This window comes from Delphinapterus leucas, chromosome 9 (assembly GCF_059928025.1).
Source record: "Delphinapterus leucas isolate spDelLeu-1000000601 "Yukka" chromosome 9, BTC_Dleu_Yukka2, whole genome shotgun sequence".
Lineage (NCBI taxonomy): Eukaryota > Metazoa > Chordata > Mammalia > Artiodactyla > Monodontidae > Delphinapterus > Delphinapterus leucas.
This window is the reverse complement of record NC_143137.1, coordinates 48,167,747-48,185,634: the sequence shown is the minus strand read 5'-3', so window position 1 is coordinate 48,185,634 and position 17,888 is coordinate 48,167,747. Positions and strand designations below refer to the sequence as shown.

The 17,888-nt window shown below is 46.5% G+C and overlaps 1 protein-coding gene and 1 pseudogene across 4 annotated transcripts in view; both read right to left on the bottom strand.

Annotated features, from left to right (window-relative positions):
- The window catches only part of JAZF1 (JAZF zinc finger 1), a 337,129-nt gene that overhangs the window by 18,036 nt on the left and 301,205 nt on the right, over positions 1 to 17,888 (bottom strand). The gene's annotated exons all lie outside the window — the stretch shown is intronic.
- The window catches only part of LOC149748399 (heterogeneous nuclear ribonucleoprotein A1-like), a 30,350-nt pseudogene continuing 14,022 nt past the window's right edge, over positions 1,561 to 17,888 (bottom strand).

Sequence of the window (17,888 nt, the reverse complement as noted above, 5' to 3'; positions counted from 1 at the left end):
TCCTCCTCTCCTCAGCAGCATCATCGTCATGAGGGCAGCTGACACTTACCTGAGGCTCACCACGCACCAGCCACAGTTCTAAGCGCTGTGCGTCTGTTAACTCATTTAAACCTCACAACGGCCCTATGAGGCTGTACCTACTACGATATCTTCATTTTACATAAAACGGAGGCTCAGAGAGGCAGAGTGCCTCGTCTGAGGTCACAAAGCTCTTCCATGGCAGAGTAAGGGTTCTAATCTGGCCGTCTGGCTCTAGAGCTTGCCTTCCTAACTGATCCACGGTCCTGCTAACTTGAATTCATCCCCAGCTCCGGAAGTGTAACTCTCTCAGCACGTTCAAACCCATCAGGTGTTTGGCTTTATTCCCCGTTACTTCCCGCGGCCCCTCCTCCCCGACTCCTTGCTCTTTCTCCCTTTGCCATCCACCTCCCAGGCCTGCTGCACAGCTGTCACCCTGCGTCCACCCCCCGTTCCTCACCACCACCAGGAACTCCCATTGCCTCTCCCGATGGAGGGGGTATCCCTTTTTCATAGATTCCATGTCTTTCTCTTTCTCTGTTTACTTCTTGCTTGGGTCACGGGAGGTAAAATGTCGACTCCCTGGCCTGTCTGAAAATGTTTCTTCTACCCTCACAGTTGATGGTAGCCTCTGAAGTTCATGCCCGTCTTCTCTCGGGATTTTGAAGGCATTGCTCCAGCGTTTCCGACCTCCTTCGGGTGCTGCTGAGAATCCCCTGCCACACCTGCTTCTCAGAATATGTCTCCCTCTCAGGAGACTCGGGAGCTTTCTTCCTTGTCCTCACATTCAGAGGTATCTGTCGCTCCAACTCTTTTAAAAAATATATAGAACAGGGGCTTCCCTGGTGGCGCAGTGGTTGAGAGTCCACCTGCCGATGCAGGGGACGCGGGTTCGTGCCCCGGTCCGGGAAGATCCCACATGCCGCGGAGCAGCTGGGCCCGTGAGCCATGGCCGCTGAGCCTGCGCGTCCGGAGCCTGTGCTCCGCAACGGGAGAGGCCACAACAGTGAGAGGCCCGCGTACCGCAAAAAAAAAAAAGATGAAAAGAAAAAATGAGCCTCTTTCTCATCAATGCTTTCTTATTATGCCTCAATCCTTTTCTTCTGTCTCCTTGAGACTTCAAAGAATCCCTCTGTACTTCTCTCACCTCATTTTGGAGTCAACCCCACAGCTTGTTCCTAACTCTGAGTTTTGGTACCTAATTTCCCAGCTCTCCATCTTGGTGAGAGGAGGAAGAAAGTGCCCCCAAAGCACAAGAAAATAGTGTCTGCTTTATTGTTCCCACACCTTGGCTATCTTTCAGGCAAAAAAATGAGCAATGAGGAACAACAATGTCCCTGCAGTACTGAGAGGATCTCAGTGACATCGCTATCCCACCTCTCCTCCGTCCTCATCGGCTCCACTATTTTACCTTTGCAGGAGATCAAAATGGCTCCTTTCCCCTGAGCCTTCCAGTTGCTGCTCCAGATTCATGGAGACTTAACATAAAGGTTTCCTGTGGCAACAGGCAACCCTTTTTTTTTTTTTTTTTTTTGCTGTACGCGGGCCTCTCACTGTTGTGGCCTCTCCCGTTGCGGAGCACAGGCTCCGGACGCGCAGGCTCAGCGGCCTTGGCTCACGGGCCCAGCCGCTCCGCGGCATGTGGGATCTTCTCGGACCGGGGCACAATCCCGTGTCCCCCGCATTGGTAGGCGGACTCTCAACCACTGCGCCACCAGGGAAGCCCAACAGGCAACTCTTAAGACCTACTTCCGATGCAGAAGTGTTTTCAAATTGCGACTCATAAGTGGGTCGTGAAATCATTTTTGTGGGGCACAATCAGCATTTAAAAAAATAAAAGGACAGAATGGAATAGAAAGTATCAGAGTGAGATGTGTTTGTTAACACTTGTTTCAGGTATGTGTCTCAGTGTAAAAATCATTCGGACCACATGTCACAGGAAGAAAGCATAAAGCCATTTTTAACCACCAGCATCTCATTTATAGAACTTCTTTCTAAAAGAACCAACATTTCATCCAGAGGAAACAAATCAAACAATTTGAACCGACATTTAAATAGGGTATAGAACAGGCTGAAACAGAAGAGAAAGGTCGTTCTTGGTGCCTGTCAATAAGGCATCGTGTCGGCCAGCAGGAACCTACAATGTAACGGGGAGGCAGGCTGTCAGCAAGCAGACCTCAGGGGTGCCAGGAGGGCACACACAGGGTCTCCCGGTGAAAGTGACAGGCACGTGTGATGGAGAGGAAGTATGAAGACAGTTCTTCACTGATTCAGGTGTCCTTTTGGACCATGACACTTCACATTTTTTTGGAATATTCTCCAGGGAAACCAATCTTTGTTTGTGGAGTGGGCAAATCTGCTTCTAAGAAATGGCCCCAAGTTGTTCAGGGCCCTCCTGCTGAATTACAAGGTTCCTGCAGGGTGCCCTGGACTCTTATTACCGACTGTCATCAGGTTGCTGAACAGAATAGGTTCTCAGAGTTTCGAATCTTGCAGCTGAGCTAAGGCGCTAAGGAGGGCTGGCCAGCAAGCAGGTGCCTGTGAGGGGTGAGTAGCTGGACCCAGAGAATCACACCTGCCCGGCGCGGGGAAGGAGCTGCAGGGGAGCCGGGAAGGGGAAGGACTGGGTGTGTCCAAGGGCGGCTGGCAGACTTGTCTTGCCTGTCACCCTCACGTGTCTCCTGGGAGATTGCCATCGGAGGGTGGGCTCCTCAGGCTGGGTTGCTCTAACTCCCGGCAGACCCCAGCACCCAGCATGGCTCAGCCAGTCTTTTTGGGATGAAGGGACTCCACGGCAGAGGCCCTGTGCACCGGAAGGATGGAATCACATGACACAATGCACACAGGTTATCTGTATGTAACATACATATTCTGTGCTTCGTAATTACACTTATTTAATACACACTACAATTTGTATATGATAAAATGAGAGGAACAATGATGACGCCATTAGGAACCACAATCTGTGAGATGCACGCACACAACGGCGCCATCTCCCATTAAACCCGATTAGCACAACCACAGAAACCAGCCGGACCCTGGCCAGAGGCTGTGTGTGAGGCAGGTAATTCAGGGACTTGGGAGCAGGTGGCTGTATTAGGATTCTGGCTCTGCTGTTACCCCCTGGTGCCCTTAGACCTGTTATTCCACCTCTTTCCACCTCCATTTCCTCATCTGTAAAATGGAAAAATATTAGAGCTAACTTCATGGGGCTGTTGAGAAGACTGTATGATTTAATATGTATAAAGTGCTTAGATTAATTTCCGGCACATAGTTCTGTACTGTATCAACTCTGGATGGTATTATTATTTTAATCAGTAATTTAAAATTGTCTAGACTTGAAAGAGATGGCCAGGTATGGACAAAGCCAGCGAGAAATCATCTGGTCAGAGTCATCTGTCTAAAATGCATGGACAAAAATGCCTAAGATGTAGTTTGCATTTCTAATACAATGGATGAGGGTACTGATTTCTAATGCTGTCCGAAATAAACAGACTGCCCACTCAGGCTTAAAAGCCTGAACTTATTCTTCATTAATTCACCCATAATACTGGAGACCTGGGGGTGAAAGAGACAAGCAGTCTCTCTGCCTTCAAGGTGTGCAGTGTGACAAGGGCCCCCCGACAGCTCATCACACCGTGGGTTCCTCCAGTGGGGAAGTGCCCTGCTCTCAATAATGTGAATCCTGGAAGCGATGGGAGCAGAGGACTGTCTCTTGAAACAAGTGCAGCCTTCTCTGCGATACAGAGGCGCTTGCCAGGGCTGGGTATTGGAATGGTGTTTTCCTTTCTAACTATAAATTTAATGTGCTATATGGACAGACAGGATGGACATTTTTATGCCAAGAGGAAGCTCAAAGGGGAGGGCTGGGGAGAGGAGGAGGATGGATATCCAGAAAAATGATGCAATAATCAAGGTAAGAAGTAACTAGGGTCCGCCAGCAAAAACCGGTTTCTAGGGCAACAGAGTCATCGTCTCTTTCCACACCCAGCTGAGGACCTGAAAATGTGCCACCACAGAAAATACGTCTCTTCTCTGGGGAATAATGTCATGAGAGTCACTGTAAGTTCACAGAAATCTCGACGATCTCCCATAAAAGCTTTGTTTCACACTTCATCCCATGTGGAAACTTTAGCCAGGGCCACATGAAAAATGAGTTTTATGAGAGTACTTCTGATTTGTAAGAAGGCTATTTGGCTTCTTAACAGGGCAGCTTCCTGAAAGCCCCGGGAATGGCATTTTTACATATTGCACATAGCAGGCGGCCTTCATAATGATCAGGGCCGCGTTTAAATCTGGTGAAATGTTACGTGAGTGACAAACCTCGACCAAAGCAATTGGGAGAAACTGCAGGGCCAAGAATTTCCTGGTCACAGAGATTGTCTCAAGCACGATATAAAAATGAGTCTGACTTTTTGCATCCAGGCACGAGGGTAATGGCTCGAGTGAGACGGGGAGAACGTGGCTTTTCCTGCTCGTGGTCCTTTTCATTCCCTACCTGATTGTTACCAAGCTTCTCCCGGGCCCTGGTGTTGCGACAGGACTTGAAGTCCAAGGTCTTAGTGTGACCATCCAGTGACCTTGACAATGCTTTCGCCTGTATTTCTATTTCTTTGGCAATATCTCACATGGCCACGAGCGCACGCTTTGGGGCCCCGACAGCCTGGATTCCAATGCCGCCTCCTTCACTGAATCGCTCAGTAACCTCGGGCAACTCAACTTTCTCTTTGCCAAAGAACCCACAGCAGAGAATTCAGTGAGTCAGTATCTGTATAAGTGCTTAAACCAGTACCTGCCACATAGCAGTCTCTGCTGTTAGTTAGTATTTTCATTGGCTGAGCAGACACACATGATTTCACAAATTAAAGAGCCAACCAGGATGACGGATGTTGCTCAGTGGCTTTTTTTTAAATCCAGGGTCAGTGTCAGAACCCCAGGAGCAGCAGAGGTCCACAAAGTTGCCCAATTTCTCATGGCCATGGCTGGTTCCTGCCCCTGTGGTCCTCAGGCTCGGCTACGATGTCCCATGTGGGGCTGGTTCCCGTTCTCATGCCTCTCCCTCCTGGCTTGCTCTGGCCTGTGTTTTGGCTACCTGGCCACTGCCTCCAGGTTTACCTGCCCCACGTGCTGTTCTTGGTCAGCCTCCCTGGATTTTCTCACCTTGGACAAGAATGTGGGGTGGCTTGCTGTGGCCTGGCAGCCGGCTCCCTCAGTTACCCTGCCCTAGCCCATCCTGGCAGATGTTCTGTGACAAAGACGTCCTCGGAAGACTGGCTTCCTTTCAGTTGGTCAGAGTTGACTTCAGAAGTGGCTTTGAGCTTTCCCTGTTGCTGTGACTTTCATACGCATCAGCTCTGGCCACGAGAGGCTGCCTAGTGATAGGAGCATGGTTCCTGGACTCAGGTGCCAAAATTCAATCCTGTTTGTGAGATCCTAGGGAACATACCCATCTCCTTCAAGTCCCGGTTACCCCACCTGAACAATGAGACCTGCAACAGGATCTACCTGACGGCCGTGGTGCAAACTGAGCCGGAACACGGAAAAGGCTTTTTACGGCGCCCAGCAGAGAACAAGCTCATCACAGACCTGCTCACATGATAGCACGTCTTCTTCCCTCCTTGTCCAAAATAGAGGTGGTGGGCTCCTTCCTCTCCTCCATCCTTGCCCCTCTTCAGGCCACTTCAGGGTTCCCTGGACACAGGCACTGTTAGATGGAAATCCTACACGTGCAGGCTGCTTCCTCTCACTGTGTTTACAGTAAGTATGTCATGCCTAACAGAACGATGCCATATAAATGCCACACGGCGATAAACAAGATGTTTTCCCACGGCTTAGTAACAAGACTAAGGGTTTATCATTAGATATCTATTGAAGGCTGAAAACAGGAACAGTCCTGGCCTAATAAACCACACCTCTTGGTCCCCAGACAGGCTGCATCATAAATAACAAAAGACCCACCCACTCAGCCCAAACGCTCACATGGAAATGTGATGGATGATCTATTCATAGACCGGACTCCAAAATCATCAGGTACGTGAATTCTGTTCTGCCTGCACTGCCTGTGGCCAGTCGGGATGGGAATTTCTATGATAATGGATGAGGACGGACCAGAGATTTCTGAGACGTTAGACAGCTGTGTCTTGAAGGCACCAACCCGGAGACGCAAACATGGTGGCATCGACCTCCTTCTTCCCCTCCCCCCTTCCTCCCCCGTGTTTCCAAGACAGATTATCAAACTTCAGCAGGGGCTTCTATGTGGGTCGCCTCCTTGTGTGGTAGTTCCACGGAGGGGATGGGTGCTGAGGGGCTGCTTCTGGCCTGTTTTCCAGAATGATCCGGGACAGGGCAGGCCAGGAAGACACCCCACCCAGCATTTCCAACATGTGGGAGGAAGAAGGCCTTGTCCATAAAGAACAAAAAATAGAAACCCAGTGCCATAAAAGATACCATCTCACTGTCCTTTTGCCATTTCCTTCATGTTTATAGTTAGGAAATGGTATTTCTATACCAAGATCTGACACTCTATGCAAAGTGAAGGAAGAATTTCTTTTGAATTTCTGCATCTCATGTTCCTAGGCCTTCCATGAGCTGGTCCCAGCTCTCCAGCCTCATTTAAAAGGCCCCCCTGTTAGCTCTTCTGCTCTGACTTCACACCTCCCTCAGCTGCTGCCCTTCTACCTTTGCTCTGGTTTCTACCTGCCCCTTTCATGTATGTCTTCCAGGTCTGTTTTAAGTTCCAAGAGAGCCTGGACTCAGTTCTGTGCTTCTCTCGTACACCTAACAAGACCTGAGCGCACCGTCTGTACTTACCTCCCAACTGATTTTTTTTTTTTTTTGCGGTACGCGGGCCTCTCACTGTTGTGGCCTCTCCCGTTGCGGAGCACAGGCTCCGGACGCGCAGGCTCAGCGGCCATGGCTCACGGGCCCAGCTGCTCCGCGGCATGTGGGATCTTCCTGGACCCGGGCACGAACCCATGTCCCCTGCATCGGCAGGCGGACTCTCAACCACTGCGCCACCAGGGAAGCCCCCCGACTATTTTTTAAAACACCCAAACTTGACCTTTATAAGTTGTCACTACTGGGTCATAAAGTGATAACGTTTCAAGGCTGGAAAGGACCTCGGGTCTTTTGTGCCAAACTCCCCTGTTACAGGGGACAACACTGAGGCCTGGGGAGGTGACCTGTCCCTGGTCACATACTCAGCAAAGGTACAGGCAGGGGCAGATGTCTGATACCCAGGTCCTGGACACCTCCTCCCCAAGCTGATGTCCTGTCAGCGGCTTCCCCGGGTCAAATAAATGGGAAACCCCGCATTTGCAAGCCAGAGGACGGAGACCTCCCTCATTTCACAGAGACTGCGCATTACACTGTCTAAAACTTGTTCGCCCAGTGGACACCCACGGTCCTCCTAGGTTGTGTTTACCCACACCAGTTGCCTGTTTACTTTTCAGAATGTGAGGCTGACAGAGTAAGTTCTGGAAACCCATGGCTATCTTTTTCTGGAAACTACAGGTAGCTAGCGATGCTTCCTAGGTAGTTTTGACTGAGTCCACGTAGCCCCCAGCCACGATCTGTATACCCAGATGCAGCTTCACGAGTATTTAAGGAGTAGGAGGTCAAAACACTTCTCTCCAACTGTCACTCTAATGTCAAGGCAGAAGTTTGGTCCTGAAGGGAAGATGAAGGTGAGAATTTTCAATTCGAAGTTCTCACGCCACTGGACAACTTTACTGCCCCATCTTCCTCCCTCCATTATGGTCTGGAGTTTGATTTGTGGCCAGCACTAAATCTAGATGGTCCATTTTTCAAATCCATCCCGGCGCACAGGCATAAAGGTGGACCTTGGAGAGGCAGTCAGTCCCGCGTGCCAAGGGGGTGATGTTTGTAAATGCGATTATTACAACCCTTAGTCAACCTCCTATTTTTCAGCTCAGGTCTACTAACTACTTCTTCGCTCTCATTGGTTTTGCTCTGTAAGGAGAATGTTGCTTTTTATCCAAAGGCAAACCAACCACCCTTTGCAAGTCCCGTAAGCCATATGTCATCTACAGACTTCCTAGTGGGATAAACCATGTGTCACAGACCATAAAGGAAGCATTTTCCAGTGGCCTAAATGAGGATTAATGAAATGATATTCAGCGAACCTTTGAGGAGACACAAGGAAACCTCTGGAATGGGCAACGTCATCAGAGTCCAAGCAACCTGCACAGCCTGTATTTATAAATGGCCCTTTCAGACGACCTCAGAGGCATAATTTTTAAGTTTTGGCATCCAAGAGAAACGCATGGCTATCTTTTTCTAAAGGTGAAAGTGGGGAATTCCCCAGCAGTCCAGTGGTTAGGACTCCCCGCTTCCACTGCTGGGGGCCCGGGTTCGATCCCCGGTCGAGGAACTAAGATCCTGCAAACCTTGTGGCGGCTCCCGTCCCCGCAATAAATAAAATAGAATAAAAGGTGAAAGTTCAGAAAGCCAAGCCAAACGTAAATGATACGATGGTGCCAATCTTTTGGGGGTGGGTTCCAGAAAGAGAAGCGTGTGAAGCTGCGGTTCTGCCTCCGACGATCAAACAGGAACTCGTCAGGCATGTGCTCTGTTCAGCGGGATGCATTTCAGAAAATGCAGCCAAAACACACCTAGGGCCCGAAAGCGAATTGCTGTCATGTCCCTGCACTGGGTGCTACCGAGGCTTTCTAGCCCGTAGTCTCTGGAAGTCATTCTGCATTCTCACATAAATGCTCCCCTCCCCGCAAAGTCTGTTCGCGGGAGAAAAAGGCCTTTCAATAATGAACAGCTGTCTGTTCCACAGAGCACAGGAAAAACACGACAAACCGAGTCACACGGCCTTGGCTGTAAATATATTCTTACGCGAGATTTCTACAGCTTCATGTAAAGGGAGAAAGCACAAGCTCTTAACCATTGCAGAACTACAACAATAAAAAAATGCACTGGGTTTCCTGCAATTAAGATGCAGTGTTTTATAGTGCAATTTTATTTATACCTGAAAGAGGGTAAATAAATAAATATATAAAAGGTGGAACAGACCCCGCCCGTCCAAGGCTTAATCTGAAAATTAACTTTGCAGTAATAAAACCCCTGCCAGCTGGACTCTTTCCCCTGGTCCTCTGTGGCACAGGCAGTCAAAGCAGGTATATGGCTGAGAAAAAAACAAAGTAGGGCATTTTCCACCCACAGCCAGGGATGTTAATTGAACTTTGGCTCACGTTTAAAGATTTCTCTCTTCATGTCCAAGAAAGGATTAAAAACAGTTGAGCTGGGGGAAAATGGACATCTGTTACTGACTTACACTCAGAACCACAATGGAAAACATTCATAATTAAAGCGATTTTGTGTCCCTGCTAGTTAGACCTGTAGTCTTGGGTTAAAAATATAAATGTGGAGGGTCCTCATTGTCTTTGGGGCTTTCTTCTTATGGCTGCTTGTAAAAAGGGTAGTTTATGCTGGGTTGAATTTTTTTTCCGTTGGAATAACAATATGAGGAAACAGATTTGCGTAGAAAGATAGGGGATGACAACACAGAGCACCTACACAATTGAGCCCCGTTTTATGGAGCTATGAAACAGTAGTCAAGAAGTGTTTTCTATCTGGGAGTTAAATACACTTTACAGCTGTGTAAAACACCAGAGCCATTTTGGGCCGAACATAAACATTCCAACGTCTGCGAGGTTTACTTCTGTTGAGCAAGTGGGCAGGTTTCTATCAACTGGGAGGGATTCGTGGGTAACGCAGAACAGCGCTGAAAAGCCTTCCACATTAAGTCATTTCCCATCCAACATGCAGAAACTTCAAGAAAACCAAATCTATTTCCATACCTTCACCCTGACTACGGAAATAACCTCCTCCCTGACTGACCAGCCCCCAGTGTCTTTCCAAGTCATCTTCCTTCTGTTGCCTAATTAACATTCCCCCAAAGAGCCTCAATCCATAATATCACTCTTATTTGATCTCATTAGTTACCTCTCTTATTAAAAATGGTTCCCCACTGCCAAGTCTATTAAACACAAAATTCCTTAACCTAGCATTTAAGGTTCTTATACCCAGGTGTATGCTCTGTGAATCCAATATACCAATCAAATCGGTGTGTAAACCATCACTGGTCCCCAAACCACCTCTGTGCTACCTGGCTAGGTTTTGGGGGCTTGGAATACACAATCCCTACCCTCTCATCCTTACCTGCACTCATCCTTTTTTTTTAATTTAATATTTATTTATTTGGCTGTGTCGAGTCTTAGTTGCGGCGCGCGGGCTCTAGAGTACACGGGCTCAGTGGTTAACACAGAGCACAGAGGCTCAGTAGTTAACACACGTGGGCTTCGTTGCCCTGCGACATGTGGGATCTTAGTTCCCCGACCAGGGATCGAACCCGCATCCCCTGCTTTGGAAGGCGGATTCTTAACCACTGGACCACCAGGGAAGTCCCCTACACCCATCCTTAAAAGCCTCTCTCCAATGCTACTTTCCCCAGGTAATGAAATACTAATTGAACTGTTGCCAAGTAAAAGTGACTTCTCCTTCCTTTGACCATTACAAACTTAATAATTTAAGGCTCTCAGGTTCAGGGCCTGATGGGAGCTTTATTTGCACACTTGTCTTCCCTTGCAACTAGATTCTCATCTCCTTGACGACAGTGATTCTTTTTTACTCACCTCTCCATCCCCTGCAGACCTCAGCACTGGGTCTTCCAGCACAGTCATTAGACCCAGCTCCCTGGTCGTCTATTTTCTAGAGAGTTGGTATAACATTTTTTGATTCTTGTCTGATACGCTGCTAAGGTATACGCAGATGCTCTGGGGTAAGTATCACATGGACTAAAAATCAATCATACTTGCTTCCATCAACATAATGTGTAATTTGGTCAAACAGATTTGCCAGGCATGGGATCTAACAGGAATGGTCATCTCAGTCCCTTTTCTTGGTCGGGGCGAGAGGGAATGCATTAACATTGTTTTGGAAGAATCTTAAAACACAGTGTAAATGAGCTTATCTAAAGTTCAGCATCACTTTGCCTGCTAAAGGTCTAAGGCCGCCACTGCCTGAGGAGGTTAGTCCCATCTTGGAGTGCGTCCGTGGGCTCGAGCCAGTTCTGGCCCTGCTCCCACACCATGTAATCAGTTCAGGAGAGGAGATGAGGCTGGAGAAACCCCAGGGAGAGAGGCGGAGAGGGCAGAAAACTATTATACCCTTAGCAGAACGGGAGGTTTTTTCTGAGGCTTTGGAAACTAGGTCTGGACAGTTTTCTCTCAAAGTGGTATTGGCCCAGCACACCCTTCCTTTCCCTCGCCACCCGCTCAGGAACGAAAACCAGAAGTGCTGAGGGAGCTGCGATGTTATTCCTGGCCCCAGTGCGCACGGGAAGTGCCATAAATCTCTCAAGAAAGCCCAGGCTTGTGGGATTTCCAGAACCATCATGACAGAGGTGGTTGATGATTTAAGATCATGTCTTGATTCTAAAAGAATTCTTGACTGTGTACCACCCTGGAAAACCTGCTCCCATCCCTGCCCCCCATGCTCAGGAACGGCACCACCATCTACTAAGCTGTGCAGCAAAGAACCCAGGAGTCATTCCTCTATTTCCTCCTCCAGCAACTCATCCAGCTCCTCCAGGTTCTACTTCCAGAATATCCCGAGTCCATCCATGTGCCCCCACTAGCCTAGTCCCATCCCTGCCATCTCTCCTGGTACTGCTATAGTAGATAACCATCCCCAACATTCATTCATCTGTCAGAATAATCTTTAAAAATGTAAAGCCAACCTTGACATTCTCCTGTTTAAAACCCTCCAAAGGCTTCAGGTTACACTTACAAAACTGAGCAAACTTTTGTTGTCTGGGCATTTTTCTCCCTCCCCACCCATTTGAACCAGCCAGCCTCGTACACCCTCTTCTTTTTCTTCATCTGACTAAGATGTGTTCATTCTAAAACTCCGTTTGGTTATCATCGCCTCCCAAAAGTCTCCTGTGACTCCCCACCCCCAAGGCTGTGTACACACCAAGCTTGTCTCTACCAGGGAACCTAGCATCCTGTGTGGATTTCATCGTCTGTCTCCCCCTGCTAGTCTCTGGGCTACCTGAGGACAGGGGTGATGTCTTTCATCTCTGTGCATACGTTTGGCATGTAGTGGGCACTCAAATGTTTGTTCTGTGTATGAACAATAATACCTCCAAGTGACACCTGAAAAATAATCATTCTAGGAGCACAGGAGGAACTGAGCACTTCTGAAGGGCACACAAACGAATCAGTCATACCTCACATTTTCAGGAGTCAGAGAGGACAGACAGCAGGAGTGGGCTTTGGAGAAAGGCAGACCTAGGTTAAAATCCAGGCACCCAAACTTACTGTGTGCCCTCGGGAAAGTTAGTTAACATCTCTGAACTTCTGGTTTCCATTCGTGTATAAAGTGGGGATATGAATCACGTGCTCAGCAAAGCACCCAACACATTCTAGGTGTCCTGACACAGGTGACTAACATTGTCATTCTTATTACTCTAGGCAGGCACACCACAGGCTAACTCTAATGCCCCTCACCAAGCTGGGGTAGGGACCAGAGGGGCTCTCTGCTTCCATAAATATTTTTTTCCATAAATCATACCTCTTGATTTGCTCTCCTCCTTAGGTAATCTCTGTTTTCACGTTGTTTCTGAAATGCCAACTGCACTGGACTCAACACAGTTCAGATACCTGATTTCACGCCTACTCTTAGGAGAGAATTTGAGGGGGCTCAGGACACACCCTGCCCTTTCTGCCCACTTCCCTCCAAAGTGTACGTTTCCATTTTCCAGTCTCATCCTCGCTATTGTAACAGCTGTCAATACTTTGCTAAGTACCGAAAGTGCTAAGAGCACTGGATTTGAAGTCTGAATCCTTTTCGTCTTTCTCGGGGTAAGTTATGCCAGTCTAGTTTCTTCAAATGTCAAGTATTCAAAGTGCTTTTATCGCACTAATAATAATTAGCTTTGGCAAACAATAAAGTAAAAGGCACAGTTGGATCGTTCTCAAAAATCAATTGCACAAATAAAATCCAGGAGAGTGTCCCGGGTTTAAAATGCAAGGCGTGGGTGAGGCTGTGTATAAATCCCAACACAGCAGAGATGGTGAGGGGTGTCTTCCCAGGGATGATGGAGGCGGCAGGCGACTTTCCATCCCTCTTCCTGGAGAGAGGTCTGCATGCTGGTGTGTAGGGCAGGTTTCCACCATGAGCGCTCTATACTGAAAAATCCCCTAAGACTAGAGGCAGGCTTTTCTATTACTGCTCTGTAGCTTGGAAATCCCAGCTACTGATGACTTTATGGGTTTGTGCGGTCTAGACAAGAGGGTTACTCTTTGGCGAAATTGCTCCGAGGGGGAGGCCCCTGTGAAAATTCCTATCCAACTAATTACCATTCAGAGGGCACGCAGGCTACCAGGAGGGCACGAGGCTCTGGCAGAGGCTGCAGTTGGAAAGCCATACTCCCAGCCTTATCACTGGCTACGTTTATTTTCCTTCCTGTCAAAACAAGGACAGGAAAGGGGAACAAGAGTGCTAATAGTCAGAAAGATCAACTCAGGGTAGAGTAGGGGAGAACAAAAAATGAAGGCTGCCCAGAGCTCCGACTGAGGGGGCTGGGCCTTCACCAAGCATAGGGAAATACCGACCATCTGTCTGCTTCGTATTTTCTACATCAACTATTTCAGCTTTCTCAGCAACTTTAGATCTTTAGAAGCAACCATGTAAAGACACAATGGTCTGAACTAGGTACGGGGTAAGATGCTTCCAAAAATATCAGTGTCACAGTGCTAAAACCCAGAGGAATTCACAACTATTTTCACCTCAGGTTTTACGGGAACTGTAGAGGGAGGTGGCAGTATCTGTTCCTTCAATATTTGGAAGAAATCATTTTCACCTACCCCAGGACAGAGCCGAGAGAAAACACCTGTCTTGAAATCTCTGAGTTCTGGTGAGCTGACTCTTTGGGAGGGAAAAAATGGCCTTCTGTGAAGGAGATGAAGCCTGCACTCCCCAAGGTTCACATCCAAACACAAAACATCTCTGGTGGGAGATCACGTCCAGAAGCCCTTCCAGGCCACACCTGCCCCACACAGGAGCCTTTTTTGCCACTGGCACCCGTCTGCTCTCATATTATCTTGCACTAATATCAGACACAATTTTCTCACTGGTATCTTTGTTGTGACACAGTTTCTTCTCTTTTCCCTGGAGTCCCTCAGGGTGTAGACTGTATCTTTTCCCACCTTTACTTTATTCAGATGTATCTAATGATGGTCTTCGTGCTGAGCGCTCAGTTACTGCCTAAGATGGATAAGTGACCAAAGAGGAATCTCTACCAAAAAAAAAAAAAAAAGGGCACACCGAAACATGAACATTTTTCTTCCTCTTTGTGGTTAAGCTCTAGTGAAGGACCCTGTGTTCTTTCCGGCAATGGGGAACCTGGGAACATTCCGGGATCTGCAGGCCCGGAAGAAACTGTATGGCTACGGTTTGATGAGGTCTCGTGAATGAAGAACTACGATTACAGCACAACTGATGATGAGAAGACACTCAGGATTTTGCCTTGGCTGGAGTGTGACCGAGAGGAATAAGCCCTAGAATGGAAATCAGGCAGGTTGGGTCTTGATACTGTTTTGACCGAATTGGGCCACAGGACCTTGGGCTTGACACTACACTTGTATGAAAGGGTGAGTCTAGGTCACTGGCTTTCAAATTTTCTGACCATGATCTGGTAAAAAAAATTTTATATCACCACTCAGAAAATAACACACACACGCACAAAACTACAAGTTTCCTCAGATAATATTTATCCTTGCTAAGTGTGAAGCACCATATTTTCTATTTCTTTCTTTCCTTATTTTAAAAAATGCTGGTCATAACTTACAAATTACAATAGCTAAGGTGATCTTGACACATATTTCTGGTTCTAAAATTCCACAGTGTGAAGATCTCATGCTATTTTATGGCATGTTGTTTTTCCTCTGTTGCTTCCTTTCATCAGGAGGAGTTTGGGGCAGTAATGCTCCGAAATTCAGGGGTGTTAAGGAATGACAACGTAGCTAATGAAGCCACTCCCCCAGAAATCCTCTCCCACGGGGTGGACGAGGGGAGGGAGCTGCTCTCTGACCGTCAATTTAAAGAGAGCAGGAAGTGGAACGGACCCCCTTCCATCCAAGTCACAGAATCTCTGCCCTCTCTCAGCAACAAGTACCAAAATGGTTTGAGGCCGCCCCAGTCTTAAGACATTTATTTTTACCAATTCGTCTTTGTCAGTCTCCTATTCTTTTGACTATTCTAAGGGCATTTGTACTGAACACAAGAGACCATGGAGATGAACATGTCACAGCAATACTGCTGCTCTGTCACTGAATAAATTGAGACCATTCAGACTACTTCACAGACATGCACTGTGAGTTTTTTTTTTAATATTGAAGTATAGCTGATTTATAACGTGTTAATTTCTGCTGTACAGTAAAGTGACTCAGTTATATACATTCTTTTTCATGTTCTTTTCCATTATGGTTTATCACAGGGTATTGAATATAGTTCCCTGTGCTATACAGTGGGACCTTGTTGTTTATCCGAGTTGGTTTTTCTCATAACCATATTTTTACACTGGCCTTGATCCCCTTGGGCCAAGCCAGAGAGTAAGGCAAATCTTTGGGAACCTGATTCACCCTACCTGTGTTGACCAGGCCCCCACCATCTCTTTCCTGAGAGATTTGAAGGGACTACGTTCAACCAGCCTCAAGGGCATGGTTCAGGGCTCGAGGATGAAGCCAAGTGAACTGGCTCACATGGGAATCAAACCCAGGACCTCAGATTCAGTCACCCCAGGCTCCGGTCCCTTAAGCCAACTTTAAGTCCTGGAGCTCCTTTGGGTGAGGGAAGATGACTTACTACCAGCCTGCAAAGAACCGGCGTTCAGAACTGATTCTGTTTAGTATCTTGCTCTGTCAATGAGAAGAGTCAACAACAACTACTAACCAGGCACCCAAGTAACAATATGGTTTATTAGGTTAATAAATTCAGGCCACTCAGAGCACTTTCTAGACAAGAACCTGATATCACTCTGAAGGAGCCACAGATTGCCGTCTTCTGGAAGATGACAAAAGAGGCAAAATGTTCCGAGAAAATATCCATTCAGTTTTCAGCCCTGTCATCTTTCCAAAATATACTATTATATAATAGAAAATACAGACAAAGTGAACAGAAATTCTAGGAGGCTGTGAGATGCTATTTTTAAAGAGGCACAGCTACCACGAAAATGAACCTACTTTCCAATATAGCATAATTCGTTTTCCAGTTTGCCATTCTTGCTTGACAGAACTAAAATGACAATGTTCATTCAGTATGCCACATTTATAGCTTTAGCTAAAGGGCTCCTACATGGCAAAGGACAAGCTTTCTGGTCTTGGCAAACCTTCCTCTTTTGATGATGCCAGAAAATAGGTCTTTATTATGAGCCAAAAAAAAAAAAAAAAAAAGAGAGAGAAAAAAACTTCTTTGGAATATTTATTACTTATTCATTTAGGAAACACAGCCCTATAGATTATTTACAAATGGGTTAACTGGATTCTACGAAACTTTCAATTTGTTATTTACTTGCCAAGTACCATGTATTAGTTACCAATAGTATGTTTCTGTAATGCATGTTTATTATAGTTATTCCAGAAACTCTGATTAAAAATTATTTTTAATTCCAATTTTTATACTTATAGTTACTTCATAACTTTAATTTTATGGTTTTAGTTTCCAAAAAGGTCTTATTCATCTCCCAGGGAAAAAAACCCTCCAGGCTGAGGTGTGTTGTCCACAGGTGGTGGCAGGAACCCACCTAGCCTGTCACAAGCATCTCCAGGTGGGCGCCCTCTGGCACCTCACTCACAAGGGAGCTGTAACATTTTAATTATATGCTTTTAAAAGTTAATCATTTGTCAAGTTTTGTTAGTCTTATGAAAATAATTTTCCTTTAGGTACAACATAGCATATTCTACATTATATACACATATATTACTGAAACCAAGTGGCTCTAATTAAACATTTTTTTCAAAGACTGTTTCCTTTTAATGGCAGGGAAACACTGCTGGTAGCAACAACACGCTCTGCCAAAATGAACTTCACCAGGTTGAATTTTAGGGAGACTGTCAACACAATAATGGCCTAGAGCTTTATGCAAAGTTCTTATATTAGAAAGCGGTCATTTAAGGGTGTCACTTGGGGGCCTGTTCAAGATACAGGATCATGATTGTGTTTCAAAAACATCATCCTAAATTGAATGCCTGACACTGGTCCTGGTAATTGTTAGAGCCTTGGGGTTCAGCCTGGGTAACACCGTACATTTTTCTTTTCAATTTTTGAATTTATTTTTTATACAGTAGGTTCTTATTAGTTATCTGTTTTATACATATTAGTGTATATATGTCAATAAAAATCTCCCAACACACCATACATTTCTGCCTGGCAGACAGGAACTGGAAGAGGACAGCCAATAGAAAATCATGTCAAGGTTCTTTTCACCCCTGAGCTTAAGATTCTATACAACTGTTTTCTTTCTTTTTTTTTACATTTTTAAAATTGATTTAAAAAAAATTTTTGGCCGTGCCCTGTGGCTTGCGGGATCTTAGTTCCCTGACCAGGTATCAAACCCAGGCCCTCTTCAGTGAAAGCGCAGAGTTCTAACCACTGGACGCCAGGGAATTCCCTATGCAACTGTTTCAAGTCAAAGTTGTGACGAGGATGTTGACTAGGATGCAGTTATATAACATAGAGAGAGCTCGCGATAGCTCACGTGGAAAGTACCATTTGCATTATTTGCTATAAAAGAAATCTGCTTCACATGTATTTTTTCTTGTTACTTGAAAATTATG